We start from the raw sequence: 16,606 nt of genomic DNA on the forward strand, positions 1-16,606 counted from the left end.
CCCCCACAGTCCCCTTTGGCATGGCCTGGGTCACCCTTCCCACCAGTGCTTTGCACATCTGTCTCTGGAGACTGGTCTTCACTTCAGAGGTCACCTGGGCTCTTGCTTGGGTGTTACCCCAGGCATCCTCTCACCCGTAGGCAGAGACCTCTTGCTTAGGTTGAGCGATGCTTTCCACTCAGGCTACCTGCCCAGCCAGTGATGAGGTTTAGGGCTCATATACTGCTTTCATTTGGGCTGGTAACCCATTCACTTAGCAGGGAGGATGAAGGGTATCTTACTTGCATGCTGACAGTTCTCATTGCCTTCCCACCATTCCAGCCATGTGCTTGGAAGAACAGACCAGGCTTCCTACAATTCCCTAGAAAAAATGATGGGACAGGTCAGTGCAGCATGAAAACCTGCGCTGATCACTGCTGTGCCCCAGAAGAACCTCGCTGCGCCGTCCCACGCTCCCCCTTGCAGCCCAGCTGCAGACAAATGAACCAGCTGCAGTGACTTAAAAGCGGGGATTGGAACTTAGCCCTCAGTGAAACGGGGGTAAGTTGCCACAGTTCAGCTGTCACTTGCCACGGGGTAAGAGCAGGTGCGCAGGTACTTAAGAGCAGTTGGTGTACAGAATCCCTGTCCACTTTCAGCTCTCTCTAATTCGTTCATTGTCTGAAGCCTTAAAGATGCCCCATACATCTCGCCTTTTCCAAGGCTCCTCCTCTGAACCTATCCGTTCCCATTCCCCATCCTCCCATGCTATCCTGGCGTAGATTTTAAAGCCCCAAACAACCATCACATCATCTGCTCTGGCCTCCCACACAACAGGCCATAAAACATCCTTGAATTCATCCAGACGCCATGCCCATTGCAGTGAACCTGATGCCTCCGTTGGTGCAACAGTCGCATTGACTGCGTTGCACTATGAACCCACTTCCACTTCTGTCCTCGGTCCCAGTCCCCTGTAGGTCTTTCAGCACTGCTAACATGCGGTGTGATTTCACAAACAATCAAACTTCTCTCTTGAATTCCTTTCCCTCGAGATATTTCAGCCACACTTTGGTAGGTACAGATTCTCTACTCATTGATGCTGCCTGTCCCCTCCATCCCTGGCCATGCAGTAGGCGCACACGTCTTCTGTTCCCTCCTTTAAGCAGAGACCTCAAACCATTCTTTCTCAGTCTCCACTTGCAAGGCTGAGGTGTACTACCCCGTGACAGCTAGGAGTCATTGGAAGAACCTTGTGTCTGCAGGTCCCAGCCTCAGCCCTGGCTCAGCAGCATCTAGAGGTTGATTCGAAGGTTTGAGTTAAACTGGCATCAACTAGCTGTGGGCATCACTGCATTGTATTATTTTTTTAGCTACACCTTTTCTGAACCAGGAAAACAAGAGTCCATGACATGGACTGACCCCGGATGTGTCTCGTTAATCCTCTCCCATCCTCCATGTCATCAAGGGGCGGAAAATGTTGGAGAATTCAGAGTTTCAGCAGGCCAGTCTTATCAGATTGGGGCTCCACTCCTCTCTCCCCACCACTCCAGTGCCACAGTGGGGTGTCCACAGCCTCTTTACCCCTAGTGAGGATGGAAAGAAAGTCCCAAAACATCCTCCCCCCAACTCTGTGGTCTGGCATGAAGCCACTGGGACTGCTGATTCAAAGGCTCATTTTTGGCCTGAGCGTGTCGGCTTTTAAGCCAAAACATTCTTGGGTATTGAATTCTTACACTAAGTTCTCCTATTTGTGCAGGATGATTAAGCTGAGGCTCTCTATTTTAGTATTGCCAGGGCACAAAAGCTTCCATTACCCAGACAGCATCCTACGCTCATGGTGCCTTCATTTTTTTTTGTTCTGCTTTTCTTTTTTTCATTTTGTTTTGTTTTGTTTTGTTTTGCCTTTTTTATTATTACTTTTCAATTTCTTCCTTAATGAACTTTCTGTAGCAAACAGGGGAGGGTAGCGGGGGAGGTGGAGGGGAAAAGGCTCATTTTCCCTGGAACCAGCATCTCAATCAAATGAATCTGGGAATGGGTTTTATGAATTGCCTTCAGGGTCAATGACAACTGAACGGTGACGATTAAAGATTTAGCGGCATGTGAACCAATATTAAAAAAGAAATAGTTCCCAGTTGAGCTGGCTTTCCCCATTTAACCCGTCGCTGGGCTGAGCTGAACAGCCTGTTTCCTGGAGCTGCTGCAGTATTCTCAGCCCAGCGTCCTCCGCGTCTCTCTCTTAGTTGGAGAAGGGACTGGATCTCCCCCATGTCGATTTGGAAATCCATGTCAGATAGAGTCTTGCTCTCTCCTTCTGTCTCTCCTAGGATGCTTTCCACAGAGGCACGAAAGGATTCTTGGTTGCAGCTCCCTGGATTCCTCTACCTATGCAAACCAGACTCTAGTATCATACACCCTTATCATACAGATGTTCATTGAAATGGGAGGGGTCCCCAGTGTGATACACTGGCCCCCCCGTATCACAGCCCACCACAGACCACAGTTTAGAAGCCACTTGCTCTAGGCAAAGCTACGTGGAAACTTGGACTCCCCGTGTTATGGGGAGCAGGGGTCCGGACACAGCCCAGGCAGAGTGGCACACTGTTAGCGCATGGAAGTCAGGGTTTTTCTGGGGTCCTCCCAGCTGTGTCATTGAGGTGCTGTGGGACATGCATTCAACCTCTTGGGGATACCTCTACCTTCCTCAGGGCTACGGTGGGTTTGGCTGATGTCAGTGAGCACCAAAAACAGGAGATGCCATGAAAAGGCAGGGAATGGCATCTAGCAAAGTGCTGCGTGGTGTGGAGGGCTGTGCTCTCACCTGGTCAGGAGGGTGAGCTAGACCCCCATCCCTGGGAGCTCTAGGCATGGTGCTAGGATCCTGACCTTCTCTCGTCCTGTGTCTTTGTCTACCCCACTCCCACACATGCCCCACACCCATCCAACTTGGGAATGAGCTGGGGGCACCACGGGCAGAGATCTCAGGAGCAGCAGCAAGAGGGACACCCTGGGGGAAACTTCACCATCTCGGGCCTGGGGAGGGCAGGGCTGGAGCCGGGTGGTGGCAGCACTGCAACACGAATGTGTCCTGAGTGGCTTCCAGCCAGGCATTAGAAGAACTGGCACGATGTTCAGCACAGGGGACGTTCAGTCCTAATGACTCTGCTGCTTGGCATTGGCCGACTTCAGCATGTGCTCTGCCTGTGCCAACGCCAAGCTGTAGCGTGATGAGGCAATGCCAGCCTGGAGCAGCAGTCCCTTCGGAAAGGAAACAGCGCTTGGCTGAGCTCTGACCCCACGCTCCTCTGTGCTGGGTTTGTGTGCGTGAGAGGAGACAGGTGGGAGCCCACCAGGCTCAGGAGGGCTGGTCCCAAACAATATTGCAAAAGCAGAGGCTGCTGGCTGTGCTCCCTTGAGCCTCAGCATACAGTTGGGAGATGGGGAGGGACAGTGCTCCAGGTCCCTGTGGTTTGGAGGAGCCCTGCCCAGAAAGGCTGCAGCTGTGTTTGTGATGAACCAATTACTAAGCACTAAGTGGCAGTTACGCAGTGTGGAGCAGGGGATTGGGGTGTGGAGGGATGGGCAGTGTCTGCCCCCGATGGCACATGGACATTCTGGGAGAGTCACTACATCCTGACCCTGTCCAATCTGGGGGCTCTTCCTGCACTTGCTCACGGCCTGGCCTCTAGACGTGAGGCTATGTCAGTCCCAGGCCTGCCAGGTGTGCTTCAGTCTTCCAGCCTCTAGGCTTAAGCCTCTTCCCATGCGTGCCCATGCCTAGCAAGTCGCCCTGCCACCAGCACTGACTCATCACAATCAGAGTTAGGGCAGTAGGTACTGCCCTGCCCTGCGTGAGCACAGCTGTCGACACAAGGAAGCGTCACGGGGTTTAGCAGGTGCTGGCGCCTTGAGCAGCTAAATGCAGCCAGGATTCATGGAGCCCTGGCAGAGCCGCCAAGAGGGTTTGCCTAGATCTTGTTCTGCGCTGAGGGCCCGCCCTGCCTTGTCTGACTAAAACACCCTGCAGCCCAAATGCGGTCAGATCCTTTAGCTTCAGCAAGCCTCTGCCATCCCCTCGGATGGGTGCTGGGCTAATGAGTCAGGCCTCAGCAGATCCAGGCAGAGGTGAAGACAGCTGCCCACAAGCACAAAGGCCGGGAGCTGCCTCGCTCAGCCCAAAGGAAGCAACGTGCCCTAGCAGACAAGCAAACTCACCTGCTCCAGCAACTCCAGCATCCCGCCAGTAACATCCCATGCATTATCCCCACAGGGGCCTCTATTCAGCTGGGCTTTTCCCTTGATGGTTGGGACCAGGTGATGTTCACAGTGGGAACATTACCCTGTGCTGGGGCAAGGGTGAGCTCCATGCTTCAGGGCCCCAAGAGCCCGATGCCCCTAACTGGGGAAAAGGATTGTGCCCCGGTTGCCTCATCTCATTTGGGCAGGCAGCTGCCTTTGTGGTCAGCAGAACCAGCCTGACCTCGTCCAGTTGGACCCAGCTGATGTGAAGAGGTCCCTTATCTCATTTAGGTGAAAGTCTCTTTGGAGCAACATACAGTAGCCTTCTCTGATAGCCATGGGCTAGGGATGCTTCGTGACAGCTCCCTGCTCCTACTCCGCTCTGTAGCTAGGCCCTTGTGTCCCTGAGGAGAGTAGAGCCTTGCCGGGTTCGGACCTGAAGCTGAATAACTAGGAGGGGCTCAGACTATCTTTTCTTTAGCTTGCTGAAGCTCTGTTTCAGCTGCCTGATGCCGTTCAGAACAGTCTGACCTGAACTAGAGGCCACTAGACTTCACTAGAGCAGCTTAGACTATTGGCCTGCATAGACCAGCATCCTCCATCCCTGTGTCCGTGAGCCAGCTCACTCTGGAGTTTCTCTCCGTGGAAGCTCCAGGCGCTGCTGCCTTTCTCATTAAACCCAAACAGGAGACAAATGAAGCCAGCCTTCACCAGAATTAATTGTGTGAGTGAAATAAATGCAGATATTTGGAAAGCTGAGCAGGAGCCAGGGGGGAGCCGGTGCCTCCCCAACACCGGATGAGCCAGCGGTGGGTAGGGCCTGACACCTAATCCGTCTGCACAGTGCAAAGGGGCTGGAAGAGCAGCTCAATTGTTATAAACTGGCCTGTCAGAAAGAGGCAAAAAAAGGGGGCTTTGACAAATGGAAGGGTCCCGAGGCATTCATCACCGTCAGAGCAGAGCAACGTGGCACCCAGCGCTGCTGTGCATGGCTGCACAACAGCCCCAATTTAACACGCTTGCACCCAAGCTCAGAACTTGGTGACATGGGACAGGTGGCAAAACCTGACACAAGGGGACCCGGCTGGCTGGGAGGAAGCGGCCTCCCTCCTTGGTGCCCCTCTCCTGTATGCCAGACTCCCCCTGTGCTCTGCATCCCAAGGAGGAGCTAATCCAAGGGCCTGGATCCCCTCGGCCATCACCCACAAGCAATCAGTGAATCCAGGTCCTGCTCCACTGTATGTCCCCCCAACACCCTGCCCCACCTTGAGAGCATCAGCACTCGCTGGAACAAGGATACTCCACAGATGTCTGCCTCAGCCCCTTCTGAGCTGGGAGCTGTCTCTCCTCCTAATCTCCTGCTATCTTGCAGGGGATGGGGCTACATCCTACCTCCAAAGGAAGAGCTGCCTTGTGCTACCTGGGCCAGGATCCTCTCAGTTCTGTAGTTTTCAAAAAGTATCACTGCTCATCACTCACTTGTGGACCTGGATCCTTGTGCCAAGGGTCTATGGGGAATCTAGTATCTCAGGGGTTGTCTATACCAAGCTTCTGCTGCTTCTGAGACTAGTGCAGAGAAGCCCCTATCCGTCCGCCCCCCCTGCAGCATGGGCCAGACCTGGAAATGTGGTGGGGAGGCTGCCTTAATGGTGTCCTGCTCTGCCAGCCCCCCCACCAGGCACTCCAGAGACTGACAGCTCATGAGTAGCAGCACCCCAGGGCGGCTTCACCATAAACCTACCAAGTTTGGCACATGGAGCAGAAGCAGGTGAGTGCTCGCCAATCTCAGCAGTGCCAAGGAAGTAGCACTGATGCACCTTCAGTGTCATAACACACTAAGCACATCCTCCTGCCGAGCAAGCAGTAACAAAACTGAGGTCACGCACAGCCCCTTGCTTTCAATCGCAGGCTTTTCCTCCAATTGGAAGCCCGGCCCTCGTAGCCCTGTCATCCGTGCTCTCTGGGGATGTCGCTGCATTTGTGACGCTCAGGTCTCTGCTTTTCAACCATGCGGGCTAGTGTCCCTGTGATGACATGGGTGCCTTGATAATCAGTGGACCACATGAACAGCTAAGGGCAGCCCCCTCCATAGGAAGGGATTGAGGCAGATGCCAAGCGAAAGAGGTGGCCAGAAGTCAGCACACTGGGTGCCTAGTACACGGCCAGTGGGAAATGCCAAGGAGAAGCCAGGGCCCAAGTGTTGCCCACATGGGCCTCACAGGCAAAGACCTTCTTCTGGAGCAAGCTCTCAGTGCATGCTCAGGCTGCTCTTTCTTGCACAACTAGTGGAGTGGAGCCTGCACAGCTGGTGGGCAAGAAAACATCTAGTCTGGAAATATGGCATGATGCAGGCACTGCACAGCTCAGTCCTTCCAGGACTCAGGTGGTTTACCCATGCCAGGGCTTACTCGAGGGACCCTGTTAGACTCAAGTCTGGCTCTCAGACTCTACCAGCTCTTAGCCTTCACTCCATTTTTTTGGCTACAGGAACAAGAATAGAGAAAGGCTGCTGCAAGGACCTCACAATGAGCACAGCAGGGCAGTGTCTTTGACATGCTGATTTCCTAGTTGAAAGCTCTGGGTTTACTTCGGGACGTGTATGGTGGTGTTTGCAAACCTAATGGTGCTAAAACTGCACAGTAACCCATGGCACCCTTAAAAGGATCTCATAGCACCTCACCCTGTTGAAAAAGCACTGATTTATACCTACTAACAGAAATGCAGGGGCTTGAAGACATAGCAGGGGGCAGCGATTGCCTGGAGAGTCCAGGCACCTAGAGTTGAACACAGCTGAGCAGGAGGGCTGTGTCAGCCAGTGTGACCTGATGATGGACCCTACAGCCCCCTTTGGTATCAACCCTTATTTTCTCAGTTAATGATGTGTTTGTTGTGCAGTCCCCCTTCAGGAGCCAGAGCCTGGCAGGTCTCTTAGCCCAGTCCTGAAAGAGAAGCTGCACTGTAAATAAACCCGACTAACAAGGGTTAGGGGAGAAAGGTTGCATCATTATTCCAGCCCTGGGTATAGCAGCGATGCACGCAGAGACCATGCGACTTGGCCAAGGTCATGCATGGAGTTTGGGGGCCTGAACCCAAATCACTGAAGCATCCTGCCAGTGCCTTCACCCCCCCCAGACCACCCATCTCCATCAGGTATGGATTTCCTACCAAGGAGTGACTCTGCATTTGAGGTGGGTACTGCAGGAAGCCGGCCCCTGACTGGTTGCTTTCCATGGCTCCTAAATAGCCTAGCAGAATATTAATATAAAATCAAACCCTCTCCTGGGTAGGGGGCAGGTCAAAGACGGTGCCTCTCCTGGCTCCCTCGGGCAGCAAGTACGCTCCGAGGGGTTGGTGCCATCTGCTCCTCCCCATCCCAGCATGGCCCAGATGAATACAATTATCACATGCGCAAGGACAGGAGAAACTGGAAACAAGCTGCTCCTCCAGCCACAATTAGCATATAAATAAGATATGCAAATGACTCCAGCCCCAGCCTTTCGTTATCATTCCATCGCTGCCACCACGCGCGGTCTGTCTGTCTGCCTGTCTGAAGGGAAAGCGGGCAGCCAGCTGCAATGAGGGCAGTGCCCAAAGTAGGGAGCTCTGCACTCCTGGTGTCACTGTCAGCAAGGACAGGCAAGATGCTGCCACGAGGGGGCAGTCCTAATTAAGACTAATTGTCCTAATTGTCTTTGGCAGCCAAGAGGTTTAGCACAGCTGGAAGGACAAATCCTCTCTGGGCTGCAAGGCACAAGCCACATCCTGAGCTGGTTGACACCTGTGGGAGCTATGGACACACACACAGAGCACTTGATGTCTATGTGATGGAGAGACGAACCCTAAGAAAATGTGATGGCCCCTCATTGATCCGTGCCTGAGCATCACTGGCCTGCACGCCTCCCTTTACCAGCCCCTGACAGTCCAAAACCTAAGATTATAAAAGCTGAGTGATGGGAAAAGACCTATGATTAGCTCCTCAGGTCCAGCCCTTGCATTGCTAGGACAAGACAGACTCTGCTGAGAGAACACATCTCACCCTGATGTACCACAGGGCTATGCCTAACCTCAAGGAGCTCCTTCATGCCTCAGACACGAGCTGGAAGTGGCGGAGATGCCCCAGTGATGTGATGAATGAGGGTGGGAGTTAGTCTCATATTCTCCCAGCCCCCAACCCACCGCTGCCGAAGATGCTGGGCTGGATCTTTGCCACAAGCTCTTGAGCCAGTGGTCCAAGTCAGCCCAGGAATGCTAGGCATCCCTTGACATTTATAACTAATAACACTGACTTTATTTATTCCTCTCTGTTGTTCATAAATCGGCCGCCCCTCCTCCTCCCTCACCAGGATGCTGGGGGAGGTGATGTGAATGCAATTAAAAGACAATTGCAGTGATAAATAAGTAGCATAAATTAAATCATCAGGCGCTGAAGCCTGTCACAGTCACGGCGGTGGCTGAAGAGGCCGTGCCGTGTCCTGGGAGGAGCTGGGAGACAAGGAAGTCGCTGGGATTCAGGAATGGGGGTCTTCCTGGGAGTGTGGAAAGAGTCATTGCTAGACTGCCCGTTGCCTCCACAAGCTGACAAGCCCCCAAATTTTGTCCCTCAGACCCTTTTCTGTCATTGGCCTACTCAATAAATGGGGTCATCAGCACTCCTGCAGTCTGGGTATGTTTGAAAGCAAATTCACATGCCACAATGTATCCTCCAACCCCGCACCCCTTGTTGTTATCTCACTGCTGCTTGCATTCATCTCTTGGGTCTTCTTCCACCATGCCGGGCCTTTTCCATGTGGCGCAGGAGGATGATTCATTTCCCACTGAGCTGACAATGAAATCTGCCCTCCTTTGCTTTGCTTCCCTGGCTGCCTCATGACTAGGCCTCTATCAGTGACTCCCACCCCGTTGCCAGCACCCCGGCACTCTGCTGGCGACCCAGAAGCTGGTCTGGAGGGTTGCAGGGCCATGGCGCAGCTTGCCCACACCAGGAAGCTTTCAGGGTCGGCTCCTGTCTTCGTTGACCATTCGCACAGAGCCGAATAGGGAGACACAGTTTCCGGCGTGTGCCGCGGAAGACGACGGCGCCTGGAGTTTTGTTATTCATTTCTTGGCGACAGCATGATGGATTGTAACATCATGAAAAAAAATAAAGTAATATTTACAATCCAGAAGTCGTTTCCCACCAGATTTATCTAATTTTCAGTTCGGAGGCACAGCCCGCTGGAGAGAGAGTCGCTTTAGATCACATTTAAAGGGTATAAGGAACAAGCAAGGAGGGGAAAGAAGTTTGAGCAAAGAGGAGCTGCAGACTATTTTTTTTTTTGTTACGGTTTTGCCCCGCTTCCTTTCCTTCATCTTTCTTAACTTAAAACTTCCAGGGATGTTATTTGCTGGGGTTTTCCTGAAAGCACAGAGGTAAGACTGCGCGTTTTCTTGGACGTAACCCATCAGTTCAGCTGGATGACACTCCCCAAGCTGATGGAGGGCGAGGGGACGGGGGCAGGGTGTGTGTGTATATATATGTGTGTGAATGTGAGTGTGAGAGAGAGATGCTTGGATCCCACGCTCAAGGGGAACAAGTTATCTTGGGCCATCCCGTGGTCTGTTTCACAAGCCCCATGAGGACCATCTACCTGCTGCCGAAAATGGTGCTAGAGATCTGTTATCCTTTCTAGGACTCAGAAATGAACCAAGTGCCCAGACCAGTGCTGCTTTCTTACCGAGGGAGCAAAGATGGCCTCTACATGGGAGGTGCAAACCATTTGTGTCCGCTGACGAACCGAAGATGTTCTTTGCCAGAAGAGGCACGCTGACTCTGGTGTCCTAACTCACTTCTACTCCAGCTGCTTATGTGCCGTCTCCTTAAACACCCTCCGTAGTGCTCGGTCAGACTTGGAAGCTACTGCTTTAGCCCAGGTCCTCAGAGGTATGCAGGTGTCCAACTCCCGTGGATTTCTATGCTGAGTGACTTCAGTAGGAGTTGGACACTTAACTGTCTTTGAGAGTCTGGACCTACACGTAGGTCTCATCACAAATGCAAAATGGAAAGCACTGACTCCATCAGGAAGCCTGCCCACACCCAAGCCACCCTGCATTCCCACACAGAAATCAGAAACTTTTCCTCTGTGTCCCATCCCCTTCTGTTCCCCCTGGGCTTCCTCTCTTTGTTATCATTTCTCAAGTGATGGTCTCTGAAGGACACACGGGAATCCTGAAAAGAAGGATACTCATAGAGAATACACCTCTGAATATACCACCACCCTCTAAATGCTGAGCCGTATCACAGATGTTCCCTCATGCCCAGTAGGAGATCTTTGCTCACAAGTTTGCTTTAGCCCATCAGCTCAGGCCGAAAGGTTGTTCCTTCAACCATTTATAGTCTTCTTGGAGCACTTGCAGTCACTCAGACTTTGCAGAAAGATCAGGCACGATCTAGGGCACCTATAAAGTGTGTCCCTCAGCTGTCCCCCATCTCCAACCCTACTTTACAACTCAGCAGTATTTTTTATGGACTCCACAACCAGGATATTTTTATTGTAACATAATTACGGACATAAAAAGCTATTGCCTCTAGTTGGTGCTGCTGTGGTATGCCTGCCACACACTCTGAGACCAGGCACCTTCCCCCTGGTCACCAGCCCTGCCCAGGAGGTGGGAGCAGTCTCCTCTTCTGCATTCAGGATTCACTGCTCTCTGTGGCAGGATCAGATTGCTCTTGTGAGGGGCTTCTCCAGGGAGCTGCCAATTGCAGGACTCGGCTTTCTGTGGGATGCATCAAACTGACCTCAAGACTACCCATATTTCACGGTGTACAGGCCAGCGCAGTGTACAAGTTGACCCCATTTTTCCGATCCAAAAAGTTAGGTCGACTTATACTCTGGATCTATTAAATTCCTAACTTTTTGGATCAGAAAAACGGGGTTGACTTATACCGGCCCCTGACACCCTCACTGTGGGCCGTGCACCCGAGGGATGGACATGTGCCGCAGCGCCACTCACAGGGGACAGGGACAGGCTTGGCTGGGATGGCCCAGGCAGCACTGCTTGCTGGGGATGGGGCCACGCCAGCCGAGCACCAAGTCCAGCCCTGTCCCCTGTGAGCGGTGCTGCCTGGGCCGTGCCAGCCAAGCAACAAGCCCAGCCCCAGCCCCTGCAAATGCACTATGGAGACGCCACTCAGCAGGGCACTGAGCCCAGCCCCGTCCCCTGCACCTGGTGCTGCCTGAGCCATGCCAGCCAAGCACCAAGCCTAGCACCACTCACAGGGGACGGGGACAGGCTCGGCGCTCAGCTGGTGCAGCCCAGGTACCGCTGCTCGCAGGGGATGGGGATGGGAACAGGCCCAGCTGAGCAGCATCTTCATAGTGACAGCAAGCCCTGCAGGCTGCGCTTGGGCTGGGCCCAGGCCCCATCGACTCCAGGGACAGAGACACTGTTGGTGGGTGAAGAAGTTCAGGTTGGGGCTGAGACCAGGGCAGTGTTAGGGTGGGGGTGAAAAGTATCGATACTGTATATAAGTCAAGGTTGAATTTTTAGAGTTAAAAATTGAGCTTCAAAACTCAACTTATACACCATGAAATATGGTACTTTGAAATAAGAAATCAAGCCTGGGCTACCCTTTGGGAATATACCCTTGGCATTGATCATCACAAGTGAGGCTGAACCATCTTCAGATAAGTGGGCCTAGGACTCCACGTCCTGGTTTATCCTTAGAGAAAACCCAGCTGTGACAAGCTGGGCCATGGTTAAGGAGGCTTGTTTCAGTAGGAGGGCAGCTAGCAGGACCCCCTGTTGGACTGTCCATAAATACACCTGCTTCTTGGCAAAAGGGTCTTTCTTAGCTTGGTGATCTACAAGTTCCTCAGGCTCTTAGCTTGACTCCTAGGTCACAACAGCCTCCCTTCAGCCTTCCCATCACTGTCACTTCCATCATTCGCCCCATCTCCTCATTGCATGAACCAGTCTACCAGCATCGGTGGGGAGGACGATGTTCTACGTGCATGTTAAGAGCATTTAACCCTCCTCATACATCTCCTCTGATTTATCAGCCAAGAAGCCCTGGAAGGTAGGAGCTTTTTCTCTTTTTCTATGTGCTTTATGAAGCTGCAGTTCAGCTGTGAGGTCTGACACAACCAACGTACCGTGTGATGGGAAGGAACGGTGTTGGGGTTTTTATAGTTAAGGATGCAACGGGAAACCCATTGATTAGTGATAGCTAAACCAGGAAGGATGCTGAGCCGGTGATTGAAGGGCTGGAGAAGATTACTATAGAAGGGGGAACAAAGGGGCTTCAGGTATATAGAAGTAAAGGCCGCTGCGGTAGTAGACAAAAGTGCGAGATCTTTCTCTCGTATGAAGCCTCGATAGGCAATGACCTAAAGAAGGAGATGGAGATCATTCCAGGTGGTTAAGGGCACTGTGGATCAGGAGGTAACAACCCTGACCTTTAAATGGAGACAATTTAAATGAGACATAAGAAGTGGCTCAATAATGAAGTGAAAATGCAATAGCCTGCACTAGAGCATGTCCCTCAAAGCAGTCAGGAAGCCTGGGTAAACATGCACAGCCCCACACAACAGGGCAGTGGGCTATCCCAGACTCACTGGCCATCAGGGGGAGCTTGAGATGGAGATATTTAGGGTAAGGAGTGAGGGATGGGAGTGGGAAGAGGGAAGGAGAGGCCATTTACCCAGGACTTTCAGCTGTAAATCTCACACTGCAAAGATAATATGAGCTATGGGGCAGCTCCACGGCATGGGCACCTTCAAAGAAAAACTAAGGTTTAAGAAGGGACAATGTGCGTGTGCTACGACATGTACTACACATACATGCTACCTGTGGTTGCACTATTCTGCCTACACACTTGCTTAGAGGATGGTGCTCTAACATACAAAGCACTTGTCCTTGACGTCATGAGACCATCCTCGGTGCAGTACTGCTGACCCGTTCTCACCGAGATTCAAGCACCTCTCTGAGAAGATGATGGAAGAGGTCCTGGCTCCTCAGAGTAAGCTGCCCTTGGACTCTGGTGACCTTCAGGGTGAGTCTTAGTCTGAGTTCTGGCCTGCTGGTAAGGGTCAAGGTGGTCCAGTCAGGATCATACCCATGTGAGGGCCTTCTGCTCACAGACAGTGATCCACTGGCCTTTTCAGTCATGCTGGGCTTCACCAGAGCTTTTGATACACCAAGCAATAGGCAGTGACTCTGGCAACTGCATCGTGATGGATGTGGCTGCTGTTAGTGGTTTCAATCATGCTTAAGAACCACCTCGCCATTGGCAAATGGTGTGGCAGTGCCCTGAGAGTCACATCCACACCCATCCTCTGAGATCCTGCTAGCAGCGACTGGAATAGAGGATTATCGCTAGGACATGGGACTCTGCTCTCTGCTCCATGGGCTCTTGCAGGCAGGTGTTAGCACTGGAGGAACGGGGTGGCCAGCTGGATGCATCCCTGCTCCATTGGCCTCAACCGTGGGAAAAACAAGAACATGCCAGTGCTTCGGGGTCACTGTTCTGAGGCTGCTTGTGCACTCTGCTTATTAAAAAGGCCACAGGAGTGAGTAAAGGAGAGATCCTACTCCCTTTGCTCCTGGGAGCCGTCCCAATGATTTCAGTAGCTCTACTCAGTTGTAAGCAATGGTTAGACATTTTTGCATCACATTTGGGAGTATCCTTTCTAGGTGGTCTGTCCCCACCCAACCTGTGTGCACACCCCCTAGACAAGGTGGCACAGAGAGTTTACCAGCAGCCCTGCAGTCTGCTTAGGCTGTGCCCTGACTTATCCTATGACGGCACTGCAGCAATAATCTGCACCCTTCTGATCTGATCTCTGGGCTTGATTATTGTAATTCCCTCCGAGCTGGCAAGCCAGCAGCACCTCTTATTCACGCAGCTTATTCATTCACGCTTGTGGTGATGTGCACAGCTTGTGCTGGGGTCTTCCTAACCCCTTCTCCATGCTGGCTGTCTAGAACCCCCACCCCGGTAAGGTTAGCAGTTGTCCCCATCACATTTTAAAACCATTTACCATGTACAGAGCAGAGGCAGGGACAGGGGCAGGGGCTAGTGTCCTTGGCCCAAATCCAGAAAGGCATTTTGGTATCTCATTACCAGTAAAACCAATGGGTTTTAGACTCCTACATAGCACTGAGGATCTGGACACACAGCCTTGGTTCTTGTCTGGGTAGATACTTGTGCTCTGCCATTATCACGCTCTTATGAGTCCTAAGCCAGGGGGTGATCCCACGGGAATCCCCCAGTGGTAACCGGCTCCCTCCCTTATGGTCTATATTGGTTCATCTGTTCCCACTCTTAAAGTTGCCTTAAACTTCCCTTCCTTGTGGTACACCTCTTCCCACTCTTAAAGATGCTTTCACAAGGGGGAGTGGGTTTTTTCTTCCGTTTCTAAATTCCACGCTTCCCCTTATGCCTGGACTTACATGACAGTTTCATGATTGATTTACGATGATGTGCATCACCCTAATCATGTTGTACAGAGCCCCAAGCACTGGGACAGTGGGGGAACAAAAGTAGTATTATTGTCTGTATTGGGTGTGGCAGATAACGGTTATCTGCGCTCCTGCTCCGTAGAGAGTCTCTGACTCCTGGGAAACAGAAACAACTAGGTTGGGAGACAAGACAGGTGCGAGGCATCATTGACATGGTTCCATGTCAATGATGCCAGATTATTGCATACATTTCACATCTTGCCTCTGCATCTTTGGTTGGTGTTTTTTTAAAACCATTGCTTCTCTCAGCTTCGCCCATACCAGATAAGCAGAAACCTGGACTCTGTTGAAGTCAGAAGGCGTTGTGTCATTGGACTCAGAGCCTCCAGCCAACACTGCGCACGTTCCACCTTGCCCAGTAAAGAGTCTGGAGCGCCCTGTGCATGTAACCTCTCCAGCTGGCTTCAGTGCCCATCGCAGGTAAAAAAAAAAAGTTAACTGCCTGCAAAGTTGCAGCTCGAAAGTTCCCAGATTGCAATGTATTTCTGTACATGGGTAGTCAGCTAGTGGTCCTCAGTGGTAGGGTTTAATCATCATCGCTGTTGAAACTGCAGGTGACAATGACCATCTTATAAGAGAATGGAAAAGGCTTTTGGGAGCTGAATATTATAAGAGAAAAGCCAGAAGAGAAGCCAAGAACGTGAAACAAAGTCAAGCAGTTTAAGATTTCAGAAACAGACTCTTGCCTTTCCAGTGCTGCACTGAATTTTTTTAGTTGTGGGTGTTCATACAACCAACATGGCGCTGTTCCTTCTTCTGAAAACTAAGAAGGGCTTGTTTCTGTGCATAATGCTGATGAGTTCAAACAGGATGAGAACAAGAAGAAAATATTGTCCAGAGGGAAGCAGCTGCATCTGTGGATAAGTCTGTGCAATTGCATTCTGTTGCTATTGCTCCATAAAGGCATATGGAGGAATCTACAGTGGACCCGAGAAAACGCCAAAAGACCCTGCCAAATAGCCAGTAAGCCATGACAGTGTTCACTGTTTGGTTGTCAGTGCTGGGCCCACGGAAGCAAATAGTAATGATTTTTCCTTTGGTTGGCAATGGAAGAACATTTTCAGCGTCTCATTTTTCACATCAGCTTTCAAACGGAGAATTCAAAAAGCCAGACTGGCTGCCTGACTGCCTGACTGCCGTTCATAGGAAGGGGTACCATGTATGGAGAGACTTACAAATTAGATTGAAGCAAGAGCATACAAGTAATACACCCAGTGCCAAATGAATTCCCTGAGAGAACATTGGCACACTCTTTTTGGAAAGACTCGATTCAATTAGGCTACGTGGAATAGAAAATATCACTTTCTGAGGTTCATCGCACAATGGGAAGCTTGCTTTTTTCTTCTTTTTTTTTAATCTATGAAGTTTCTTGGGAAATGTGACCTTGAGATGAAAAAAACATCTCTGCTAAATTACCTCAATGGAAATTCATGATGATTAGCTAGGCAACCCATATTCAAAACAAAAATTATTCCGATTCTTGGAAACATGATCAGGAAGGAAATTATTTCTGCTTCAAAAACTGCCAATTTTTACTCTATTGCAATTGATTGCACCCAAGAGATTAACAAACAAGAGCAAGTGGCAAGGATTATTAGATTTGTTCCTGCAGAAGAAGCAGCGGAGGTGGGAGAAGGCAGTGCTTAAGAGCCAAGGAAATGGTGTTGGATGGTTGAAGATGGTGGGGGGTCTACTGGTGCTGGAGTAGACAGATGCACACCATTAGCTGGTAAAGGAAATGGGAATCTCGCTAAATGAGCTGAAGCACCTGGACTGCAACAAGAAGGCAACTACAAGAGGCAAACAGAGCAGCACTCAGAAGTGAATTTGGTGCCTTTTTGGCCCATGCCACACACACATTTGAATCCCCTACTCGGTGATACTA

This window comes from Alligator sinensis, unplaced genomic scaffold (genome assembly GCF_000455745.1).
Source record: "Alligator sinensis unplaced genomic scaffold, ASM45574v1 scaffold400_1, whole genome shotgun sequence".
NCBI lineage: Eukaryota > Metazoa > Chordata > Crocodylia > Alligatoridae > Alligator > Alligator sinensis.